Source organism: Canis lupus, chromosome 28, assembly GCF_011100685.1.
Source record: "Canis lupus familiaris isolate Mischka breed German Shepherd chromosome 28, alternate assembly UU_Cfam_GSD_1.0, whole genome shotgun sequence".
Taxonomy (NCBI): domain Eukaryota; kingdom Metazoa; phylum Chordata; class Mammalia; order Carnivora; family Canidae; genus Canis; species Canis lupus.
In genome coordinates this window covers 11,608,451-11,634,987 of record NC_049249.1, presented here as the reverse complement: position 1 = coordinate 11,634,987, position 26,537 = coordinate 11,608,451, and the positions used below count along the sequence as shown (strand labels likewise).

At 47.2% G+C, this 26,537-nt stretch overlaps 1 long non-coding RNA gene across 1 annotated transcript in view; it reads right to left on the bottom strand.

Annotated features, from left to right (window-relative positions):
• Nucleotides 1-6,368: 6,368 nt before the first annotated feature.
• The window catches only part of LOC119866571, a 22,300-nt gene continuing 2,131 nt past the window's right edge, over nt 6,369-26,537 (bottom strand). Inside the window, exons 2-3 of the long non-coding RNA XR_005380479.1 lie at nt 8,694-8,788; nt 6,369-6,750 (exon numbers count right to left, since the gene is read on the bottom strand). This is a non-coding gene — a long non-coding RNA (uncharacterized LOC119866571). The remainder of the gene's footprint in view (nt 6,751-8,693; nt 8,789-26,537) is intronic.

The window sequence follows — 26,537 nt, the reverse complement described above, 5'->3', positions numbered from 1 at the left end:
TGAAATAATACATTTAGCAGTTCACAGTATATAGCCAGCACTCAAAAAATGTTAGCTACTATTGCTATTATTACCATGATTACTATTATTATTCCTGGCCAGGTATGATTAGCTTGCCAACCAAGCTCCCATTCTTTTAAGTGATGATAGAAGCTTCCTCCTGACATGAACATCTTCTCCCTGCTGTCCCTTCCTGAATGAGGACACTGGTCCAGGTGCTGTCGAATGGTATTTCAGGACATAGGAAATGGCAAGAAATTATTCCCTCCGGGAACCAGCTATCCTCTCCCACAAGGTAGACCACATGGCCTGTGCTGATTTAGGGAGATGAAGAGGGTTTGAGCCCCTGGCCCCTCCTCTCATTTCTGCTGCCCTGGCTAAAATCTATTTTTGTCAGCTTTGTACTCCCCTGAGCTGAGATATTTGGCTTCAGGGAACAGCTACTCCAGGGGGGAGAAAAACCCCATAACCTCTAAGCCTCTCTCTAAAATCAATTGCAAGAGTGGTTCTGCTGCTCTGGCACCTTTGTGTGCTCCAGCTGGGAGACCAGCTGTCGAGATGCTGGGGCCGAGGAGCTGGGCTGAGACATGCACAACCCCCCTACCTCCGGATGGGGAGAGGAACACATTTTCTCCCAATCCAACTGTCTGGAGGTGGCCTGAGAGCTCCAGGGACAGGGCCAATGTGGACACAAACCCACATGTGAGCCATCCTCCTACCTGGTACCTACAGGCCATGTCAGGAAGTGAGCTGCTCAGAACTGCCCCTATTAGAGTCAGCCAGGCCACAGAAATCCTTTCTTGCTGCCTCTCCAGCGAACAGCTGGGGAGCTAAGGCCAGAGAGGAAGGCAGTCTCTGAGCCCTGAATAAGGCAAAGCCACAGCTCCTGGCCTCATAGTGACCTCCCTGGGGGACTCACTGCCTGGGCTGCTCAGCCAGGTCATCTGTTGCCTAGAGTAACAGCCACATCTGGCTGCACCAGCGCCCCTCTCCAGCTGTCTGGTTGGTCCCTGGTCCCACTCTGTTTACTGCCAGCATTGCCTTCCTGTTTGTTTTCTTACGGGAAGAGCCAGAGGGGCCAGGCAGGGCCACAGCGATTGAATAGCCCTTCTGAAGAGCGGACTGTTATTCCAACAGCTCTGGAATGTCTAGAAGGATGAAATGGAACTGCTGTTTGCAGGAATGGGGAGTGATCTGGACCTGGCTTTAGCGCTGTGTATATTATGAGGTCAGAATTCTTAAACAGTACCACATCCCAGATTTCAAAGCATGTGTGCATCATTTTCATGCTTGCTTCTCCCCATGCTCCTGAGAGGTTAAGGCTGAAAGATTTCACAGCTACCACAGCCCATAGATGATCAGCTGAGGATCAACCAGTCAACTGAGCAGCCTGGTCACTAGTTCTCACTCTTCCATCTTGAATCAAAGTTTTGGAAACTGCTTTAGTTCCATGTTCCTGGGCCAGATACAACTGACAGAATGAGATTTACTGTATGTATGATGCATAAAGTACCTCAACATTTATGGGGCTTCCAAATAGAGGGTCACATCAGTCTACACACATCTTTGTACAAAGCAGACAAAGGTTCCCGTTGCATACCTCATTTTGCTTCCAATGTTAAAAAAATTGTTGTGACATCTTGATTTTGCTAGCACAAGATACCTGATTGCTGGGAAACTATGGTAATTCATTTACAAAAATCTGCAATGTGCACAACATGAAGGGAACTGCTAGAGTGGTGCAATGCATCACCTGTACAGCAGTACGTGGTGGCCTGGGGCGATGGCACAGCACCACCTCCTATCTCAGACCCTTCCCAAATGGCCCTGTCCATGCCTTTGACTCTCCTTTTCCATTATCTGAATAGCTGGCTCAGCCAAGGATGGAGAGCTTGTGGTGACCCACAAACTCGGGGAGCAGATTGAAGGGGCCCTTTGCTAGGCCCTAAGTGCCTCCTTCACCTTCCCCAGGACGAGGAAATGGAGAGCAGCCCCAGGGTAGAATAGGAGCTCAGGCTGACATCTGCTTGGAACAGGAATAGTAGGGCAGGAGGCCGGGAGCTGCTCCTAGCAGTGTAGGTGGGCAGTGTTGAAGGAGTGGTAGGGTGTAGAGTGCCAGCCAGTGTGGAGGAATGTAGGGAGAGCAATAAATGGGGCACAAAGCCAAATGTGTCCAGAAAGCATTGAGACTCTACTCCCAGGGTCTTTCTCTAAGCAAGGAAAGGGATATCCTAACTAACTTCTCTAGATGGAGAACATGACAGTGGAGAATAGACTCCTGGATATAATTCCCCTCCACAGGCTGAAGACAGAACTATCAAACTGCTGGATACCCCTCACCAGAATCTCTCCACATAAGAGAAAAAAGAGAGAAGACCCTGGGGGTTTAAAATTTATTTCCACCTTCCTTTAGGAACCAGAAAGCTTTGCTCCCCCTTCTCCTCACTCACCCCACCATCCCTCCCTCCATCCATCTGGGCCTTCACCCTTGTCACTGCCTCTGGGCTCATTATCTGCCCACTGATATTCAGAATGATTTCATTAACGTCATCGCAAATGCAGTCATGAAGAACTTATTAAGGAAGTCTGAACTGGCCAGGGCTTCCCACAAAGAGCCAACTTAAATACCAAGCAAAATACCCATTTTCAGTGTCAAAGAAAACCCCAAATGCACAGGGTCGAAGAAATATTGTTGCTCCTGGTTGATGCGGAGGGCGCTGCCAGAGAAGCTGCAAGAAAATTATTAATATCTATTTTTGGGAAACATAGATTAAAAATAAACAGCCATAGTTGAGGGCAGACATGTGACGATGGAGCAAATGTGAAAAGCAAGTGCAAGGATGTTCAGTCACAAATTTTGAGCCTGAATGATCAAGCTTTATTTGTTCTCTGTATGGCTCATAATTTTAACCTTTTATTATGCAAAACAACCAGTTTGGTTTTACATTGCCAAAGGAAGCTTGGATGATTAACAGTTCACATTTGTCAATCATTTCATCTATGAAAAGGTGGGCTAGCCTGAAAGATTTTTTTTATTTTCAACATTTTGGACGTGGAGAGATGGGCACCCAAAGTCAGCATTCTCTCCCAAAAGCTGATGCAGGGAAAAACTTATGATGGGGAAGGAAGATATGGAGGATGACCTAAGATAACGGGGAAGAAACCTTCCCTGAATGTCACTGCACAGCCTTCAGCTTCCAGAGGTGCAGGGTGGGGGCTGAGCTGCCAAGCAGAAGGGTTTCGTCCTCCTTGCTCCTTGGGAGCTCTCCAGGGTCCTGGACGGCCTCTGCCTGAAAGTGTCCGACCTACTGGACCCTCGGGCCATCAGCTGGGCTGTAGCCTCTGCCTTCCTGGCTTTTATACTCCAGATACCAGGTATACCTAACATGAACAGCCTGCCAGTATCTGCATCCTCCGCAGTCTTACACAACGTGTGAAAGCAGCATGGTGTCGTTGAAAAGAAGCTAGATTTTCAAATGAGACATGGGTTTGAATCTCTGTTCTACCACTCATTATGTGAGTTGAGAAAGCTATCTCTTCTCCTTGAGGTTCAACTCTCTTTCTGTAAAATTAGATAACAGCATTAACCTTTTAGGGCTATAAAATTTTTTAAAGTTGGTGAATATAAAATACTTATCTGTGTCTGACGTAAAGCAGGTCTCAATAACAAATGCATGACATTATTATGCTCGTTAGCTTCCATGCTGTCCCTGGGCTGCTTTAGCAACCTGGACTGGTGACCTCATTCCCTGTTCACGAGTTAGGGCTCAGTGGTTGCAAGCAACAGAAAATGGTCATGGACTTATGTAAAAAAGGGGGGAGGAGGGAGGGTTACATTACAAAGACATGGTGGTATCTAATGCAAGCCAAGAGTCTGAGTGTACCACACCTTCGTAGGGTGGTAAATTGAGAGTGGTGAGGTCACCAGGACCCATCGCCATCTCCCATCTCTGTTCCTCTCTGTTATCTCCTTCTTCCATCTGTGGGCAATTGTCCTGTTCTTGGCAGAAAATGCCTCCAGTGTTCATGAGTATTCAGTTTATAGGTCTAAATAGATACTGGCTCCATTTTCTCAGTTCTGATTATTGTTTATTGGAAGAGAAAATAAGATTGGGTCTGTTTGGAATGACCCCTGATTAAAACAAGCCAGGATTGGGGCAGGTCACCCAACAGGAACATGGCTACTGGTCTTTGCCAGGAGAGACAGGGTGGACACACATCCACTATGGTCACCCGGGTTTCCAGTGCAAACCACCTTCAGGTACTGGTTGATGTATAAAAGCTGCTAAATTTTTTGATAGATAGATAGATAGATAGATAGATAGATAGATAGATAGATAGATGATAGGATTTTGGAAGTGATAGAGGCAAAGGTGTGTCAGTCACATATTTTCAAAATGTGTTTTTCTTGTCATCAGACTCACGGGGAATAAAAAGCTAATGGTCTTGTCAGAGTGAGACTTACCAACACTATTCAATAACTTTCACTGTGTGGGGCCAGGGTAGGAAACATTGAAGACATTGATCGGCTTTGCCCAGAAGCCCCAGAGGCCTGCCATCCTATGTGCCTGGCAGCGCAGGAGGTTAGAGTGACCAGGGCCCAGTGGTTTCCCAGCCTGTGTGTTAGAGATAATGTGACCCTGAAGAAGATACTCTTGACCAAGAAGCACTGCCATATATAGAGAAGAACCTAGAATCTGTCTCCATATAGCCTGTTCTAGAATATATGTCCAGCCTCAAAGGGCTTAACTGTATGACCTCATTCTCCATGCTCTTCGGACCCTTCTCTGCATTCTTTTCCCTACCAACACGTCCTAACAGCCTCACCACAGCCTCTGTTACCTGTCTAGGCAGTGCTTCTCAATTTAGCCAACCATCAGAATCATGTAGAGAGTTTAAAATATGAAGTTCCTTAGACCACCCACCCTGCCCCCGACAAACACACTCTGCTCTCAGGGACTGTTCTGAAAGCTGGGGGTGGGGAGATGTGGAGGAACTTATTTTTAAACAGCTTCCCTGGGTGATTTGGATTTACATCAGCCTTGAGAGCTCTGAACCAGGGTAAATAGTCTCTTAGCAAAATGTAAGTTAAGGCTCTATTATGCTAAGCCTGGGGGTAAAGGCTTTAGATATGATTTCTATGAACTGCCTCTGCTTCACTCCTCAAAGAGAAAAGAATGGCTTTCTTGTGTGCTGCTCTGGCAAGCTTGCCAGAGTGCAATGCCTTGGGGACTGCCAGGTTGATCAACAGAAGGATTGCTTCTGTACCATAAAGGGTGATGCTCCATCCTCCCAAGAGCCCTCAGAAGAATGTTACCCACAAGCCTGCAATCAGAGAAGAACAGTGTTTTAGTACAAGACAGCTACACAAATGCCCATGGGACAGTGGTGCAGGGACTGGCCTGTGATTACAGGGCCATACTCCACATTGAGCCACTGTTTACATAATCCAACAGTCAGGACTAATTGCTAAGGGCCAACTGGTAATGGGAAAGTGAGAGCCGCCAGCCTGGCTAAGAGGGGCAGAGAGGCTTTGGAGCTGGGTGGGAGAGGGCAGCTGGACCAGAAGCAGAGAATACGGAAGAGCTTGACAGGACAGGGAAGCTCGGAGGAAACGGAGGGCTAAATCAGAGGGAGCAGGGAACTAGACAGAAAACACTAACTTCTCAGGAAGTCTAGGAGAGAAGGATACTGGGCAGAAACAAGCTGACCCCAGCTGGCCTACAGAAGCCTGTAGACTTGAGTAATTTCAGGGGAAATTTCAGGAGAAGAGCTCAGAGCTCTCCAGAAATAGAGAATTTGGCCTTAGCTGCAAACTTGCCTCTAACAAGCTGTGCAACCGTGGACAAGCTGCCAAGCCTCTCTGGGTCTCGGTTTCTCCATTAATAAAATGACAGACCAGGGGTCTGCCCAGAGCAGTGGGTCTCTAGATTCTGTTTCAGCTCTGAGACTGGCTGATGTTGCTCAGATCTCCCACATTGACGGGACCACCCCTAACGACTGACTAGGAGGAGGGAAGATGGGGGTAGCCTGGGAGGGAGCCATGGAGGTGGGGAGCCCCGAGGGGCGTCATGGCCATCTGGAGAGCAGAGGGGACTAAAGCATAAGGAGACCTGAGGCCAGGCCAGCGCTCCCATTGTGGGCTTCTCCACACAAGCCCCACCCCGAAGATCTCAAGGAACCCCACAGAGAGGGATCACTACTTCTAGTGGCAGAAGGGAAACCCTAACTCTGCACATGATCAGGTTACACAAGCCAACCGGGGCATCGGGCTTTTTGCTCTGGGCTGGAATGGCCCCATGGCAGTGTGGTGACTGGTGACACCGGCAGCCACCCATGCCTTTGATGGATGAAGAGCAGGTGTTGAATTACAACTTCCTCGTGCAGTCGGCTTGGTAGCTGTGGGGTCTGTGTCCATGTGTGGTGGGGAAACAGGAACCGCAACAGTTATTTTATCAGGGACAATTTAATCTAGAGAACTGCTTAAAGCCATACTGGATGGGAAAGAGAGTGAATAACTACAAACGCAGCCCCCCTCCCCCAGGCAGGAGCACAGGAAGAGCGGGGGGCACCAGAATGTGCGCGCTTGGAAGCGGGGCTGCAGTGGGAGGAGCGGGCGGCCGGGCATCTGCTGCCCCCCTGATGTATCTGAGCAGGCGCAGGGAGGCTGATTCTAGAAGCATGCCAGGAAAGGCTAGAAACTGGAACCAACTTCTGCTGCCGGGATGCAGGACCTTTGTTAGGGCGAGACTGACAGGAACAAGAAACAAATTGAGAAGGAGCAAGCGCCAGTTCCTTCCTCCTCTTGCCTTCTTGTCTCTTTCCAGCCTCCCCAGCCAGGGCACCACAGAGTTGAATGTACAAGAATGGGGTCTGGCCGGGTGACCCTATAGGGCCGTCTGTTTGGCAGCGTTGAGGCCACGGCAGTGGGGGAGAATTCAGGGGGCCCGGAGGGGGCAGTGTGAAAACTCAGCTAAAGCTTGCTGTGGTGTGATGCCTCAGCCTGTGTGCCACAGCCCCCCAGGCTTTACCACTCGGCCCAACCTCCTGCCACCAGCACCGCAGCCTCCTCTTCCCACCTCCCGAGTGTGAGCAGTGGTGGGATTGGCATCCCTGTTGCCTTGCTCCCAGGTACGCTGATGCTGAGGTGCCTGTCTACACCACTTCCAGCAGAGCTGGTCCCCCCTCCTGTCTTCCAGCCTCCCTTGCCCACCCTCACAGCAGTGTTGCCTGGGATCCTCTCCTGAGCCTCATCACCCTCATCTGAGGGATTGAGGCCCCCCAGAAATGGTGAAAAGGAGGCGAGCCTCATGTTCAGACAGGAGCTGGCCCCACTAGAGGACCGGCCAAGGACGATGTGTGGGCACCGGCCTCACCCTCTGCAGGCGGCCCCAGAGGCCCCCACGGGAGGCGCCCACAGCCAGGCTGCCCTTTGGAGTCTGGCCTGACGCTCAGGCTTGAGGTTTCTCTGAGCGGGGCTGCGGCTGTGCTCTGGTTGGTATGTTTTCCCCGAGACTCCGTCACACCCATATCTACATGACACCCGGCCCTTTGAGCTCCTAGCATACTTCTGAAAAGGGAAAAATCTAGGTCAGACAGTCACCATGCAAGCAAGGTTTCAAAGGACTTTCCATTCCCCAAGCCCTTCCCTTTGAACCTGGCCAAAACTTTCCTCCTAGGCTGATATTTCTTCCTCGGAATGATAGCCCAAAGGTGAAAAATGCAGGGCAGCATTCACCGCAAGTGGGTGGAGTTGTTTTTTCGTCTGATGAGTAAGCGAGGAAAAGTACTGGCGGCCCAGGCTGGCAGCCCAGTCCTGCCTGGGACCGCTCGGCTCCGTGCCAAGGCCTCGCCAGTCGCTCATGCCATGGGCTGCCACTCGGAGAACTTCCCTCGTGGAACCACAAACTGGTTAAAGTCACCACCCTGGTCTTTCCTCCTCATGCCTCCTGATGTGGCCCTCCACAGAGCTCAGGTTCAGTGATGTGTCCTGGCTGCACGGGGCCGGAGGCCAGTGCCAACACTTGTGTCACCACCCTGGGTCTCGTCCCTGTACCTTCAGGTCATCCAGGTCCACATGCCTTGGGGCCCTGGCTCAGTTGGCCAATTCAGGCTAATTCCTTTCTGGGGGACTTGCCCCAGTAGCAGATGGAGTGACCACACATTGTTCTCTCTGGGTGTATGATGGGGGGCATGGGAGTGAAGGGGGGCTTTCTTCCTCTGGGACCTTAGGAAGTGGAGCACAACTCAAAGGAATAACCGCATGGACGTCACACCTCTGCCCCCGCAGCCATCAGCTGCTCCTCAGCATCCAGAGGAAACAGGGCTTTGGAGCCTCTTGGCCAGTCCCAAAGGAGACCAGAGAAAGCCCTGGAGCCTGCTGTCCCCACCAGCCCAACTCCATGGAGAGAGGAGGCAGATAGTTGGTGCTGTGGCCACTTCTTCAAGAGCTGAGGGCAGCGCTGCTGTAGACAGACCCACTGCCCATCTGGATTCTGAAGCAGGGCTGTCCTACCAGTTTGGAGAGCTAAAGGGAAGATCCACAGAACGGGCCCCAGAACCACCCTCCTCCACGTGAAGTCCCTCTTCCTGGTACTGTCAGAGTTTGATGTGTTCCAACAGAGGAAGATCCTTTGCTTTCTAGTTTTTCTTTCATTCTCGGTGTACAGTAACAAATGTATAGATTCACATACCCGTCACGGCAGTCAGGATACGGGACAGTTCCATCGCCCCCAGGACTCGTAGACATACCCTCCTTTCACCATAAAACTCGGCAACTGCTGACCTCCTGCCAATGAACAGAAATAAAAACAAAGTCCGGGAATGAATTATATGGCAAGTCAGAGTGATTGTGTGCTTCCCCCCAAAGCACCAGGTGTGTGTAAGGTAGAGAACACTTCAAGCGAGGCTTCAGGTAGACCTGGGAACATGAACACCTGCGGGGAGAGATTGGGCTTTGTCACGGGAGAAGTGGGTCTTAGCATGGACTGAGCTGTGTGCCTGTTGGCAGGTTGCTTGGCTTTCCTGAACCGTGGTTTACTGGGACTGATGCTTCCAGGTTGGATAAGGGTGTTTCGATTGTGGTGAGTATCCAAAGAAGGTCTAACTAAAGGCTTAGGTCCCAAGTGTAGCCTACCTGCAAGCCATCCTGGAGGAAAGAACCCCTCTTGAGATATTGAGGAAAAGTTACTTTCTAGCCATGTGCAATCCGTGTTTCCCAGCTGACAAGTCTCTGGTGGTGTGAGAACAATTCCTGGACATAAGAGCCAAGGAACAGATCTGATCCAGAGGAGAGAGCTCCACTCTGGCAAAAGTGGTGAATAAATTTGAACTTTCTCTCTGGACCACCATGACGCCTCAGCTCTTCCTCACCTCTCTAGGTTTGGACTCTTGGAATCTAAGCCTCCACTCCCCCACTCAGCAGCAGAGAGGTCCCCAGAGCAGATGATCAGAAGATCATCGTCCCCTGAGCCACTTTCTGGCTGGCTGGCCATGGACAAACCCCTCAACTTTACCAGCTTCACTTTCATCATCTGTAAATGGGGGTGACAACAGCCTCAATCATGGGGCTGCCCTAAGCATCAAATGAGCCAATACCTGTAAAGCCCTTATCATGGGCCTGGCACACACCAAGTTTTCAGGAAAGGTCATTTTGTTTGTTGCTCTGTTGTTCTTTATAGTTTTTTGAATTCAAGGAAGGATGCTGGACCTCAGTTCCCAAAACTTTCTCCCAGTTCTGGTGTTGGTTAAAAAAAAGTAGGTCCTACTTGAGCATTCTGGAAATCTAAAGTTAGGCAAAACTGATTTCCTGGAAACAAGGTCTACCCTGGAAAAAGGGCCAGTGCTGGCCTCATTTTTTCCACTGGACCCGAAATGATGTTAGCATCAGTTTTGTTGACTGTAGACCAGAAATTCTCAAGCTCCTCATCACAGGTGGAAGGAGTCAAGTCAAGGGCTTCTGGAGCTGTACAGAGAGCCAGGGAAGCCTGGGTCCTCATCCTGCCTGCAGATCTGTCACTCATACCCTCTCAGGCCCACAGTCAATCTCCAAATTCATGTTTTAAGTCATGGAGGTTTCTTCCTGGTCTTGGCCACATGCAGCGAGGGGACGCTCGACCCCCTCCAACTCGTAAATGTACAAGCAGACTCCATTTTGCCTCAACAGGTACCTGAAAACTGCATAATAAAATGGATTGTTGTAAAGCAGCACACATTTTCCCAGAGGCCCGGGGTTGTAATTGGTGGTTACTGGTCTGATCAGTGGTGACTTAACAGCAAATTTATACCAACAACAACGTCATAAAAGCAAATACTGTATGTCTCTGTAATCGCTTACAATACTCCAGCTCTGCTCCAAGTCCTATAAAATGGGCATAAATATACTGAACACTTTATTACATGAAGGGAACCAATGGCCTATACGCAATATATGTGCAGCTATAAAAAACACAACCATGTCATAAATTTGAACTAAAACCAATATTCCAAACTTAATGGACATCAATTAAATATTTAATTAATGCCCATTTTCCCCACTCGCTTTGAATTCCAAATGAATTTGGGAAGGATGATTTGGGGAGTTCGGGTCTCTTTTAAAAACCACCCAGGGAAATCTGCATGGTTACTTTTGTCCCTTAATATATGAAGGTCCTAGAGGAGACAGCAGCAGCAAACTTCACGAGTGAGTGAATCAGTGAGTGAGAGGCAGTTGTTAAGAATGGTGTTAATCCCACAGAAGAGCCAAAGGGCTGCCCCCACCACATGCCCCCCGCCTCCTCCACTTCTGAAGAAGAAGCTGATCCGCCCAGCTACCTGGCCACCGAGCTAAGGGAGGAAAGTGGTTTTATGGAGTTGCCACAGGAGTGCTGCAAGGGAGCACTGGTGTCAGAATGGTGTCGAATGCAGAAGTCTGGGCCTCACCCTGAAGACCCACTACACCGTGTCTGGGACAGGGCCTAGGAACCTGCATCTCAACCTGCCCCTTGGCAACTCCGGTGCACACCAGTGTTTGAGAATCCCTCCACAGGGGTCACTCTCATCTCACCCCACTCCCGGCCACACAGACCCCCACTGCCGCCCCCTCGACAGCAAACCTGGGTGTGAGGGCCCTCCTCATGGCCATTCTGTGACTACTCTGCCTTCCCTGCAGGCCTCTGCTGTCATTCATTGGGGGTGCATCTTTCTCGACCTTTTTAAAAATGCATTTGCATGCCCACCTACCATTTGAAGTTCTTCTCATTTACACAAATGGCATCATGCTACCGTATTGATATAGAACTTGCTTTTTTCACTTTTCAAAATGCCAGGCAACCACTTCATGTCAGTGCCTACAGAGCTGCCTCATTGTTTCTCTCTCTCTCTCTCTCTCTCTCTCTCTCTCTCTCTCCTCGCATTGTATAACAAGGCTCTGCCACGGGCTATTTCGTTACTCTCCTGCTGAGGAACGTGTAAGTGGCCCCCCTCCCTCGTTCTGGTCACTAGCCAGGTTTCTTTGCACAAGCCTTGGTTTCATTCATACTCTTTCTATTGATGGGCACTTGCAGGCCTAGGAAAGGAAGGAAGCCAAGGCTCTGAGGATCGTTCCCGGCAAGGAGCGCAGCACTTTAATGAAAATCTTCCAATGACAACCAGGACCTTACTTAGCTCATACATTAGCTTTTCTCACTAACTTGCCTATGCCTTAATGGAGGGTCCTTATCACTTGAGACCAGGAATAACCCCCAGGTGTGCTCCCATTTGTGCTACCACATTGCTCTTCCTAGCTCACCATTTGATGGTGCCATTCCCCTACTAAGCCTGTGGGATGGGCTGCAGCGTCTGGTCCTCACCTTTCCAGCATTATCCCCTTATGGGGCCCTTCCACTGACCTGCTCCAACCCACCCGGAGTCTCCCCTCTCTCAGTCCCATGCGGGAGGTTGTTGGGGGATGCCTTCCCACCCAGTGTGCATCCCCCTGGATAACCTACCTGCTCCTCACACCCTACACGCGCGCGTGGCTCCCTCTTCCAGAAGACCCCCTCACGTTACTCCCTCCAGCCTTCGCACTCCCCCTAAACACTCACATATGTCCCCTCCTGTTGGGTTCCTGGCTCTAAGTAGTGCTACAGCCAGCAGCCTGCACGCCTCCTCTGCGCAGCTGGATCGCCAGCTCCTCAGGCCCGCGGTTGCCCCTGCGCTGTGGACATTAGAGGCCCTAATCCAAGGCTCCTCGGCCAGCGAGCGTGGACTACAAGGATGCAGGTGCCTACCCCCTTCTTGCCTTCACGTGCTCCCTGCGTGATGTAGAGCTTGCTGCGTTTTCTCCACAAGTCAACATGACACTCTTAGCTGACTGCTAGAACTAGCTGTGCAGAGGCCTCGGAATGTCTGAAACAGGACATAAACCTGTCCTGGTCCCAGCGTCTGTGTTCTCTGATTCAGCCTCTCTCAGCTGTGGGTTCTAAGGCTCTCAGCCTGCTGGGTCAGCCTCCCCCAGGTACTGGGCTAGCCCAGAACGCATTCAATGAATGAGGAGGCCCTCACTCCCTGAGGGCAGTATTCCCACCTTGGGGTACCCAGGCTTTTGCTCAGATGGAATGGCGGCCCCACCAGAGTTTCTGATTCAGAAGGTCTGTGGTGGAGCCTGATAACTGGTACTTCTAGTAAGTTCCCAGATGATGTTGAAACTGCTGCTCTGGGGAACACACTTTTAGAACCACTGCCTTAAACGGCATTGGAACCAGTTCCTGCTGCCCTGATTTTGGGAGAGATGAGTCTGAGGGGAATCCCAGTTTACTTTATGTCCATCACCAAACTTGTTCTCTTTTTGCAGCTGTTTATATACAGCTGACAGGGAAGGTTCCTGTCAGGGCTGGTGGCCGGCAGCCTGGCTAAGGGTAGGAGGGCAGCTTTGCAGGATTGTGACAGGAGGTGCTGCAATTGACCACCAGCAGCAGAATCACCTTAGCTTGAATCTCCCTCCTCTTCCCTGGCACAGGCTATCTATCCCCTTTATTCCTGTGCTTTGTGTCCTTGGGAGGGTCACAGGCCACTTTGCAAATCTGATGAAAGCAATGGGTGCCTGCCCCTAGAAAAGCATATATACAGACAATTTTGCATTTAGGGGAGACATCATAGATGCTTCCCAGAGCCCACCATGGATCTCAGGTCAAGGACTCTGCTCTAACTCAGTGATTCCTAACTTTAATAAGATGTCACCTGGGAACTTAAAAAATATAGATGCCCAGAAACACCACAGCCACCACCACCACCACCACCACCACAGAGATTCTGATGCAATCTGTCTGGAGTAGGATGGAGGCTCAAGTGTTTTTTCAGGTGTGGCCAAGTTGAAAACACTGCAATTTGCCTCCTTGCCTTCGACCAGCCCTTCCTTCCCTTTCCATTCTGCCTATACCCTTTTTAAGGCCCTTCTGCTTAGTGAGGCCCTGGGGCCAGTCCTGAGCCCCTGTTGTTTGCTATGATGATTATGGGTTGGATGGGATGGCTTGGTGTCTGTGCAGGGTCACCTCTCTTCAATTATCATCCTTACAAGGGTTCATGGTCAATCTCTAGGCTGTAACCGTATCTTCTCTGAGAGGGCATCTGGAGCAGTCAACCCCATCCTTCCCACCTGGGAACATCCGTATGCCCCATTAACTGGGCAGCTCCTTCCCACTTAGATTCAAATCAGCACTAGAAGGAGCTGCTATTCTATCCTGTCTTCAGAAACAATTAAGATGAAAAAGTATCTCAAGCAACCACATGGAAAGGTCGGCTCAGCGTAGGGTGTTCACGTGCCTATGAGAATCACAGTGGCAAAAAAAAAAAAAAAAGAATCACAGTGGCAGGGGTAGCATCCCAGGAGGGTACTTTAAGACTTCCAAGATGCAGGACTCCATAATCAATACTTGGAGACAGCATAGGCGATTGTAAATTGATTAACTGAAGCGCTTAAATAGAACAATCACAGTCTAATTATCGCCCATCACTGACTCGAGGTATACTCTGAAGTTATTAAAAAAAAATCTGTGGTTTCTCTCTCCTCCTTCTGAGGAACCGAGCAGGAAGAAGTAGAGATTGGGGGTGGGGAATCAGGGGGAGAAGAGGAACAGTGAGCCAGCTTTTGTCCCTTGCCTAGGCAGCTGGGGTTTCTGTCCGCCCAGAATCCTTTCCCCTTTGTGGTACCAGCACTTCAACATTCCTTTTGAGGAATTAATCCTCCCATTCTGGGATGCCTTGGTTCCACTTCCAAACTTCCTACTTCTCACCACCACCTCCTCATCCCTTAGCATCATCTGCCCCAGTCAGGCCTTCACTGGTTGAATTTCAACTTGATGGGATATGACCTGAGGCCACTTTACTGGCAGAAACTTGAATCCCCTGTCCTTTAGTTCTGGCTACTAACCAGGTCCCCTGCACTGTTAGCCTGCTATCAGCCTGGATTATTCAGCTTTTCTTGTATCCTTGCAATAAATTCTCTTTTTCTATTTTTTGTTTTTGTTTTTGTTTTTGTTTTTGTTTAAATTAGCCAAAGTTGGTATCCATTGTTTCTAGGTAACACACACTAACTAACTTATCCAAGTCACCCCAAAGGGTCCTACTAGGAGAGATCTGAAGTGTGATGGATAAAAAGCCATATCCTGTGTCTTCTATGAGGGCAAGGTAGGGGCACGCAAGCCACTCCAGGGCTATCCTGAGTGTAGGCACCATGCAGGTCAGGGCCAAATTGAATGGGTACAAATACTGTAGATATGGCCAAGTTCAGTCATATCAGGGGTGAGGGCCATGAAGCCAACAAACTGTGGAATGGCTGCTTTCCAGCAATCAGAGGTGACAACAGCAATGGGGCAGCTGCTCCATCTTTGCAGAGCTTGGTCCTCTCACAGCAAAAATTTCCATCTGTGCTAGTGTTATGGTTTCCTGCAGTTGCCGCAACAAATTACTATAAAACATGGCTTAAAACAACAGAAATGTATTACCTCAAAATCTGGAGACCAGAGGTCTGATATCAAGGTGTTGGTAGGGCCATGCTCCCTCTGAAGGCTTCAGGGGAGAGTCCTTTCTCAATTTTTCCAGTTTCTGGTAGTTTCAGGAGTTTCCTAACTTCTAGCAATATAACTCCAGTCTCCAATTTCATTTTTAAGGTGGTCTTTTTTCCTGTGTTCATGTGTCTCAACTCTCCCTCTCCTTTCCTTTATAAAGACATTAGTCATTGGATTTGGGAGCCACCCTAAATCTAAGATGATCTCATTTCTATGTCCTAAATTGCATTTGCAAAGGCCCTTCTTCCAGACAAGGTCACCTTCATAGATCCTGGGAGTTAGAACTTGGACATATTGCATTTGGGGCCACTATTCAATGTACCACAGCTGGTATCTAAGAATGGCATCCAGCCCTGCCTACCCCTACCCTCCATCAGAAAGCAGTCTGAATCCCATGGGAGAGTCAACACTGGGGGAAGTCTGGTTGATGAAGAGGCCAGCAAAGTTAGAATCAGTCAGGAGCAACCTAGACATAATGGTTAGGAGTATGCCATAGGTCAGAATATACCGTAGGCCAAAGATTATAGGATTAGCTGTCAATACGGCTAGATTCCATATTCACAGCATGGTAATATAGCAGATGCTTCTTATGCACCATGCCACATCCCCACAAGGTGGTTAATGCCCCAAAGGTAACCTCCACAATTGAGGACACAATTGGAGAAAGAGTAAGAGTTGATAAATAAATGCCCTAAATGTAAGAAGACTCCAGAAAAAGTAGAGAGAAGAAGGCAAGCCAGCTAGGGACTTTGGAAACCAAGGAATGACATGACATTGAGTTCCTTGAGTTTTCTTTTTGCCTCATATATCCCAGACTTGTTACTGAAGAAGCCAACAGCTTGGCAGCACCAACAGACACAGACCACAAAAGCCCCAGCAAAAGCCAACTCTCTCAGCCAAAGGATCAGGAAGCCTATCTAGACAGAAAACTTTTAGACAATGACTGCTCTACTTCAGGAAATACCATAGAAAAAAACTCACTGTGGCACCATTCCCCCACAACCTGAGAAACACACACATGCACCCACATCAGCAAAAGCCAAGTAAAGAGTCCAGATTTCCACCCTTACCAGGCTGTAACAAATACCTAATCCCCACCCAGACACAGGGTGGTATAATAATAGAAGGTTGAGCAGGGAGCTGAGACTTGCATCTCTACTGAGTGGAGGCATGTTAAGAAATCTTCAGGGAAAAAAAAGAAAGAAAATATAAAGAAAAGCCAAAAAAATTTTGGAACAGAAAAATACAATAATATTTTCAGCTATTACTTCTTCAAGTATTTTTTCAATCCTGCCTTCATTTTCCTCTGCTTCTAGGACTCCAATGACATGAATGATGAATATTAGATCTTTCATTATTGTCCTGCAGTTCCCTGAGGCTTCATTAACTCTTCTTCTTCTTTCTTTAATTCAATTTTTCTTTATGTTGTTCAGATTAGGTCATTTCTATTTTTCTATCTTGAATCCACTGATTCTTTCCTCTGTCATTTCCATTTTGTTCTTGAGTTCACCCACTGAGATTTTAAATTGAAGAAGTAACGGCTGAAAATGTTCCAGATTTAGCAGAATGAGTAAACCTATAAATTCAAGATGAACAAACTCCAAACAGGATAAACCCAAACAAATTCATACTGAGATACATCATAGTCAGACTTCTGAAAACGAAAGGCAGAAAAATCTTGAAAGCAGAGAAAGAAAAATGTCCTTACCTATAGGGGAAAAGCAGTTTGAATGACAAGGGATTCATCATCAGAAACTAAGGAAGCCCAAAATAAATGACGCATTTTCAAAAAAGAAAAGAAATGAAAGAAAAGAACTGTCAAGACAGAATTTTATATCCAGCAAGAAAAATTCTTCATGAATGAAAGGGTAATCAAGCCCTTCTCAGATGAAAAAAACTAATAATTTGTTGTTAGGAAGTCTATCCTAAAAGAATGGCCAGCAATTCTCTAAAAAACAGAGAGAAATGATCAAAAGAAAGCATTTTGAAATATCAGGAGGGAAGAAAGAAAAACAGAAAAATAAAAGATGGCTAAATACCTATTTTCTTCTGTTCTTGAGTTTTCTAAGCTATGTTTGACAGTTGAAGCAAAATCTATTAACAGTGACTTGTATGGTTATAAATTTATGTAAAGGGAATATTTAAGACAAGTATATTATAATTGGGAGAGGATAAAAAGACAAAGGGAGATAAGGTTGCTACTGGGAAAATGGCAATAACAGTAGACTTAAAAATTATATGTTTAATGTAATACCTAAAGCAATCACTAAAAAATGGTACACAAAGAGATATTCCCTAAAGCATCATATAGATTAGGGGTGCCTGGTTGACTCAGTTGGTTAAGCCATCTGCCTTCTGCTCAGGTCATGATCTTGGGATGCTGGCATCAAGCCCCGAGTCTGGCCTCTTCTCCGTCTCCCTCTGCCCCTACCCTCAGATTGAGCTCTCTTGCTGTCTCTCAAATGAATAAATAAAATCTTTTTTAAAACCACTATAGATTAATCAAAATGGAATTCTAAAAAAAATGTTGTAGTAGCCCACAGCAAGGCAGGGAAAAGAAAGGGAGAAACAAACAAATGAAAAAAGAATTCCAGACCAAACAGAAAAGAAAAAACAAAATGACAGACTTAAGTACTTAATTGCATTAAATGGGAATGGTCTAAATACACCAATTAAAAGGTAGAGATTGATAGAGTGGATTTAAAAACATGACCCAACCACATTCTATCTACAAGAAACTCATTTCAAATATAATGACATAGGCAGTTGGAAGGAAAGGATAGGGGGAAAAAAAAGATATCACTCAAGAATTATCCAAAAGAAGGCAGGGGACACCTGGGTGATTCAGTCTGTTGAGCATCTGCCTTTGGCTTGGGTCATGATCCCAGGGTCCTGGGATAGAGTTCCACATCGGGATCCCTGCTTAGTGGGAAGTCTGCTGCTCCTTCTGTCTCTGCCTCTCTCTCTATCTCTCATGAATAAATTAATAAAACCTAAAAAAAAAAAAAAGAAGGCAGGAGTGCTTGGCTATATTAATATCAGATAAAGTATACCGTTGAACAAAGATAATGACCAGAAACAGAGATAGGGGTTATATAATAATAAAAGGACCAATCCACCCAAAAAAGGAATCCTTAAATAAGCATGTACAAACAACAGAGCTGTAGATGTGTGAAACAAAAGCCGAAAGAAAAAAATCTATTATTTTTATAATCTACAATTATAGTTATTGACTTCGACATTCCTCTTTTGACAACTGATGGAACAATCAGAAAATCAGTAGGATATAAAATTCAACACCACCATCAGTCAACAGAATCTCATTGACATTTATAAAATACTGTACCCAATAACAACAAGATATACATTCTTTTCAAGTGTCCCTGGAACATATACCAAGATAGATCATATCCTGGGCCACAAAACAAACCTCAACAAATTTTTAAAAATTTAAATCATACAGAATGTGTTATCTGACCGTAATAGAATCAAATAGAAATCAATAATAGAAATAAAACTGGAAAATCACCAAATACTTGGAAAACTAAACAACACACTTCTAACTAACTCATAGGTCACAGAAGTCTCAAGGGAAACAAACAAACAAAAAAATACACTGACCTAAGTGAAAATGAAAATATAATATATCAAAACTTGTGAGACAGAATTAAAGCAGTACTAAGAGGAAAACTTATAGCATTAATGCTTATATTAGAAAAGAGTAAAGCCTCAAATCAAAAATCTAATTTCCTACCTCAAGAAACTAGGAAAAGAACAAGATAAACACAAATCAGAAGAAGGAAATAATATGGATAAGAGCAGAAACTGAAAACAGAAAAACAATGGAGAAAATTGATGAAACAAAAAGTTGGTTCTTTCAAAAGACTAATAAAATTGATAATCTTCTAGCAAGAAAATGACAAGTAAAAAGATATTTTTTATTACAAATTACCGATATCAGGAATAATCAGGGAATATAACACCTATAGACATACATCCTGTCAGATATCAAAAGAATAATAAGAGAATACTGTGAACAACTCTACACAAATAACTTTGACAACATAGGTGAATTGGACCTCCAGGTAACATCTTATTTAATGATGAAAGGTTGAATGCTTTTCCCTTAATATTGGAAACAATCCAAGACAAAAATATCCAATATTGGGAGTACCATAAAATGCAATAGGACAAGAAAAAGAAACAAAAGCATCCAGACTGTAAAGGGTGAAATAAAACTGTCCCTATTCACAGATGACTTACTTTTCTACGAAGAAAATCCCAAGGAGTATATAAACTACTAGAAGTGAGTTTAGCAACTTCTCAGGACACAAAGTCAATGAGTAAAAAATTATTGTATTTTTATTTACTAGTGATGATCAATTGAAAATTTAAAATGTTTAAGTGCCATTATAATATTAGCAAAATGTGAAATACTTAGGCATAAATCCAACATATATGTCATATTTGAGATCTTTAGGTCAAAAATTACAAATCATCAATTAAAGAAATCAATGAGAAATGGAAAACCATATTGTGTTTGTGTATTAGAAGGCACGATTATCTTAAAATATCACTTCTCAAACAGATGTAGAAATTTAGTGCAATTCCAATCAAAATTCTGGTGGGCTCTTTGGTAGACAAGCTGATTCTAAAATGTACGTAGAAAGACGAAGTAACTAGAATAAAACAAAACAATTTTGAAAAAGAACAAAGTTGGAGGACTCATACTATTGATATAAGACTTAATATAAAGCTATAACAACATAGGTGAAAAGGTAGGCTGTAGGCCAGTGAAACAGACCAGACTTCAGGTGACACAGCACAGAACCATGGGGAGGGGGTGTCTTGGGGTGGTGAAAGGCATTCTCCTCACTTTGGAGGGAAGGTGGCACCCTTCTATGCCATGAGAGGTGGCCGCTTTAGAAGCATCAAGAGCTAGCCCCTCTGGCTTGGATCTCAGCTTTTTTCTCAGTGAGCACTAGCCAAGAGTACTTGAAAATTTTTCAAGAAGCTTCTCAGGTAATGAACATCAATGGTGGGGGAGGGGAGGGTGCAAAGCTGGGAAAGAAGATTACGGAAGACACTACAATTTAACCCTAGTTTATAGCCTCAATTATGAGTCCATATTGACCATCTGCTGAAAACTCCTAGATGTGAACTGGGTGAGAATTTGGTTGAAGGCAGGGGCAGAGGGTGCTGGAAGTGCTCCCTAAATAATAGAGACAAGAACCTAGAAAATGTGACCTTTCCCATTAGTATGACTCCAGTAGCACAAAGAGCCTGGGAAACTTGGATTATATTTACTTTTCTAGATTTCTTTAAGTGGCTACATAAATAGTAGATGCTCAATAAACATCTGTGGAATGAACAAGTAAATGAATGATCTTATCTACACAGATTCCACGGGTTGATGTAATTCATGTAATTCGTATAATGATATAAATATAATCCATGACTTAGGTGACTTACACTGAGAGTAGGAACTGGGTCTTTATCTCTTTGTGTCTCCACCAATTGCAGCAAAGTGTTCTCTGTACAAATATGACGGATCTCTGCCCAATATTTAGGACAAGATATCACCTTGACTTGAATGAGATGAATTCACCCTTTAGCTCTGGTTTACAAATCCCTGCCAAAGGCGCAAGGCACTGCACCAAGTTCCTGTCACACCACCTCACCATAGTGACAGTAATTCAGAGCGCTGGTGGGCAGAAGCTTATGCTCATTAATTACTAATGAGGAGAGGAAATTATTTCCCCTAAGAAGTTAAGTTTCTGCTGATATCTTGGTGGAATTCCTTTTCTCCTACTTTGTTTACTAGCTCTCAATGCTAAAAGGAGACATCGTTTATCTACATTTTTTTCTGGATAGTTCAGTCACACTTTAGAGGTCAGGCTGTCCTAAGAAAAGTGGTTTTCAGTTAATGGCTAGGAAATGAAGCTTTTCTTGTCCTTTCTGGGCAGTTTCCTTTGTGAACAAATTAACAACCTTGTATCTATTTAACTCTTCTTGGGCTGCTGGTATGTCCAGAATGGTCCAGGATGAAAAATTATCCTGCAACTCAAGATGTACTGTGAATTATGAAAGCCAGGACCAGCTCCAGAAAGAAGAGGGCCTCTGGAACCAGCTCTGGGCCCCTTCTGCCTGCCCAGAGCTGTTGGGCATCAATGACACCTGTTGGCCAACTGGTCTCCCGGAAGATCTCAGACTTCAGGCTGATGTTCACAATGGCATAGATTTTGTGGCATTGAATAGATGGTGAAATTCCTGTCATGCAGGAAGATCCTGTCAGAATCTCGATGTTGACCTGACTTCCACTCCTGGCCCAATAGTGAGGAATCCCTCCACCACCACCCTGATAATGCTCCTTAAGGATGCAGAGGTCCTTGTAGAACTCTACATAGGACAGAAGATATGGCATGAAGGGATTGCAAATCCATTTGAGAATAACTGGGAAGTAGAAGACTGTGATCCCCCAAAACTTGGCCCATCATATGTGGAGGAGCCTCCTTATAACACAAGAGGACCCCAAGAGGGCTGAGCTCACCAGGCATGTCTGGGACTCTAAGGAAAAAGGCATCCATAAAAAGGCTCTAGACTCTGTCAGTGCAAACATTTTCCAAGAGTACTTATCTAGAGAATTGGTTCTCAAATGTTAGCAGGCATAAGAATTATCTGGAGAATGTGTTAAAATACAGGTGCTAGGGCCCATCCCCAGAGTTTCTGGAGGTAAGGCTTGATAACTGGCATTTCTAATGGGTTCCCAGAGGATGCCGCTGCTGCTGGTCTGGGACCACAATCCAAGAACTGCTGGGCTGAAGTGTGAGATTGCCAGGCCAGCCTCCAGTTCTGTCTGCTGTCATCTGAATCAGCCCATCATCAGCCTTGCCTTCTGGTGGGGCTTGTCTTTCTTCCCTGCACCCCCGACCCTCACTCCTGGTGTGGCTTTTAATGCCAATGGCTCCTCACCTCACCTTCAGGATTCTGGCCTTGGTCTTGACTCAGCCCCTGCTTCATCCAGGGACTTACCCTGACCTCTGTCCCTGTGGGTTTCCACCCCCACCCTCTGGGGGCAGGCCAGGTCCTGGGAGTGCTCCACCCAGGCAGTTCCTTGCTGCCCCCTCCTGGTTCCTGGAAGTGGAGCATTGGTTACAGGAAAATTAACCCTTTGGAGCCTGTCAGTCCTAGCTTTCGAGAAAACTAATTCCTCACAAGGAACCTTGACAATATTTGCAAAGTTCTAGATCAACAAACTCAGATGCAAGAGAATACAGAACTGGTTTTAGGTCACATGTCCTTAATTGACAGCTCTGTTCCCGAACTCGTATTTCCCACTGACTGCCATAATTAAGCCCAGAGGTCATTCAGAAACGTTGACCCTGTTGATCAGAGGCAAGGAGTGGCCCCTAACCCTTAGGCCTGCAATTTGGCTCTGCCCCCAAATTGGCTAACGATATTCCTGAAGAGGCTAAGAGAAGGCGAGTCCCTGGGCTAGGGGAGGTGTTGCATGGGCTTCAAGGTTCCCAGGATAGCCCACTGAGGCCTACTGTCCTCAGCCAGCACAAGAAACTGGGAAAAGCAATGCAGTTACTTTATTCGTTGTTTTTAAAAATCCAGGAAAGCAGCATGGAATAAGAAATGTTTTTTAATTTAACTTGTCTGGTGTTGCCTGGGGACAAAGGGGTTCAATTATAGGCGGGTGAGAAGGGCAGCACAGACTTCTGGGAGCTTCCGAAGGGGCCTGGGAGGCTTCTGGGCTGTGGCGCTGAGTCTTCATCCTGTCTCATTTCCTCCAGAACTTATGACTTTAATTTACCTGAATAGAAGTGTGTCCCAGCATCACCAGTGTTAGTTACTGGGACAGGGAGAGTAGGGGTTTGCAGGTGGCACTGAGGGGGAAGAGAGGATGGAAGATATTCTCAGGAGACTAGAGGAGGCCTGGGTAGGGGGAGTTTGGGCAGGGGCCTGTGACTGAGAGTGGGAGACAGGGAGAGAAAGGAAGGGAGTGAGCGGGGCGGGAGGCCCTGGAGGGCGGGGAGGGGGGAACTGATGATGGGGAGAATGCTGGTTGATGACCGTCCTCAGGCGAGGACTTCAATATGACAAGCAGGGTAATGAGGTGCGAGCTTGTGTCTGGGGGAGCGGGGGCTGGAACAGGCTGAGGGCAGAGGCGCGTGTTAAGCTATTAGGTATCCAATCAAACTGAACGTTCAGTTCAAACGTCTGTGGGAACTCAGGGCCTTTGAGCTGGGGATCCCAGGGGCAGAGGTGGACATGGGGGAGTTTAAGTCACGTTCTCTGGCTTTCAGCAGCTTATGGGTTGCTAAAATCCTCCCTATCTACCTCCAGAACACCCCTTCCCAGCACCCCCACCCCCCACCAAAGGTATAAATCTGTGAAGAGTTAAATACTGGCTCAAGACAGCACCAGCAAAGATAAAAAAAAATTCCTAAAAAAAAAAAAAAAAAAAAAAAATTTCCTAAAAGCTTCAGTGCCCCCCACCTGCGGCTGCCTGGCCCACAGCACCTCTAAACACCACTTCAGTGACTCGGCTCCCCACCTCTCCCCCACCTGTAAGCCACATTCCCATCTCCATGTGGTGCCTCTTGGCCCCCCCACCCATACACCTGGGTGGCCATCTTCAGACCTGGGCATTGCTCCCTGCTCTGGCCATCCACGCATCAGAGGGCATCCCTGGGACCCTTGGCCAACTGCACCCTCCCCCACAGGGCACAGAGTTCACAGGGCCAAGGGGATGTGCCCACTGGAGCCCCCATCCCACCTCCAAAAGAAGCTCAAGGAGTGCCTTGCCCAAGAAGCCAAGCCTGCTTCCAGCCCTTCCTTCCGAATGCAGACTGCACCTCCAGACTGTGCACCCAGGCCCAGGGGGGCCAAAGGGCAGCTGCTGGGGGGCTCTAGACAGAGCCTCCTGTGCACGTGTTCCTGTCACAGCAGAAGGTCCCTCGCTGTGTGGGATGGAGCAGAAGGTGGGAGAGGAAGGGGATGGGTCACATTGGGCTCAGGGTCAGAGGTAGATACCTCCCATAATAACATGTTTCATACAGAACTCTAAGGAGTAGAAAGTTCTGGATTCAAATCTGGTCTTCTAGGTCTTTCCGAAGATGTTACTTGTCAAGGCAGGAAGAGAGACCATGTTTTATTTAACAATGACTTAGGTTTGATTTTTAACTCTTAGATGTATGACATGAGGCCCTCTGACGCATGCCAGGCCCTGCCAAGGTTGAGGTGAGCCTGTCCAACTCCAAACGCTTCGAGGGCAATTTTTCTGAAGCTTTCAGAAGAATAGGGGGGAAGTTGACATCGCATATTGCAAAACAAAACTTCCTAAAATTTCTCTTTAACAGCTCTGTCTTCCCCAAAAATGTCCTCTCCTTACTGTAGCCAGCTCATTTCTCTCTCTCCCCAGGAACCATCTCCCAAGCCAGCCTCTCCCTGGCGGTCCATCCCTGCTAGATCCACCTCCTCGCCTCCCCACCCCAAGACTTCTCAAAATCCCCTCTGCTCCCACCCCTCCCATTGGAACAAAAGCCTTGTATGCTGGTTAAACAGCTCTCAGCAAAGGAAAAGCCTGTCCTGCGTGGGACCAGTCAGTTCCCCTCCCTAAGTCCTGCCACCTGTCATCCCAGTCAACTGTCCCATCACCGCCACATCTGTGAGTCAGCTCCCATCAGGCTGGTGCATAACTGAGGGCAGCGATCGTGTCTGCTTTAGCTCTGTGACTCCTCTGGGACCTGATACTTTGAGAGCATTCATGTACGCTTTCATGGGCAAATTAGTAGAGGAGCTGGGATCAGACTGAGGCCTCAAGGACAGATAGAATAGAAGAAATGAAGTCAGAAGTGGAAAGAAGGACAGGGAACAGGAGGAACAGCAGTGGATTCTCCATATCCTACAGGCAACAGTGAGCCACTGAGGATTCTAGAGCTAAGGCATGACAAGTCAATCTGCTCACTGAAGTCAGCAACAGGCAGGATGTAGGAAGAGAGGAGAGCAGTTTGGCCCTTGGATGTCAAAGGGCAGGCATACAAAGGCAGGACAAGAAGATGCAGGGGGCTGTACCTACCCTGGGCTAGGCCAAAGGACTTGCCTGGCCACACAGTTCAGACAGTCAGAACAAGAACTCGGATCCCCCGATTCCTAAACTGTACAGTTGCCTCCCTAATGAGTCTCAAAAGAGGTGGGTCTGGACTGAGCCCTGAAGGCCATCGAAGAGGAAAGCTTGCCCAGCAGCCCTGGAACTGTGTACTCTAGCCAGGTCCCTGTCCCACTCCCTACCAACATCCCGGGACACAGCTTTCTGCAGGAGAGCTTGGCCTTTCCATTTGGAAGGAAAGCACAGGCCCTGATTTAGGTGGGTTTCCCCATGGGAAAGAGACTCGTCTTAGCTACTTTTCAACCTCTCGGCTCCTCACCATGGGAGGGGTGGGCAAGATGGTAATACATATGCCCTGGTCCTGGGGGACTGGAGGAAAGAGATGGGACAACTCGACACCTGCCCGGCACTCCAGGGCGTCCAAAGCACTATACATGACCACCCCACTTTCCCATCTCTCTACTTAGTGAATTTGCAGAGTAGTGGGAGAGACAGACCCACAATCAGCCAACAGATGAGGCATTGTCATCATTATAACAGCTAGCAGGTCAAGCCATCCTTCAAGGCACTTCTTTCTTGAAGCCTTCAATCCTCAGACTCTACCTGCACCCCCAACCTCCCCGCCCCTGCTCTGTAACGGGGAGCGCAGAGCACAGAGCAAACTATGCTTCAGTTCACCACTCGCTACTCTCTGCAGAAAATGGCTGTGTGGTTCTGACCAAATCACGTAACCTCTCTGTGCCCCAGTTTCATCATCTGTAAAGGAGAGTGATGACAGTGTTGTCCATGGGGATTTCAAGAGGATTACATGAGATGATACAGAGAGCAACTGCTCCACACCTGCTGGCTGTCATGATGATGATGAGAATGAATGCCTTGTCTGTTGGCTGACTGTGAGTCTGTCTCCCCCACCACCCTGCAGGCTCCTTGAGGACAGGGATCCCATCTGGCTTGTTTGTGTCCCCCCTTGTGTGAAGCCCAGCCCTATGTCTTACTAGTGGTGGGATTTTCTCCGCTGCTCCGCTGAGTGGCCATCTCCTCACCCTTAAATTTGATTGCTGTGGGGGTCAAATGGGACAGTTCAGTTCATCTCAATAAGCTCTGACTTGATGGAGACGGCCTGCTACCTCCTTCGTGCCTGTGCTCACAGCCACAGCCAGAGCCAAGGACCTCTCGATATACAGGTCGGTGTCCTCCTCGACTCTAGGGGTCCCTGGAACTTCTATTTACTCTAAACGCAGATTCTATCACAGGGCTTGGTGTATGGCAAGTGCTCAGTATATGCCAGCAGATTGAATCAACGGGCCTGCTTCGTGTGGGTCCTTGAGCTAGCTTCACTTCTGAGAAAGAGCCTTACAGTGACCCCCCACCTCTGCCCCCGGGAGATTCCTCCTTCC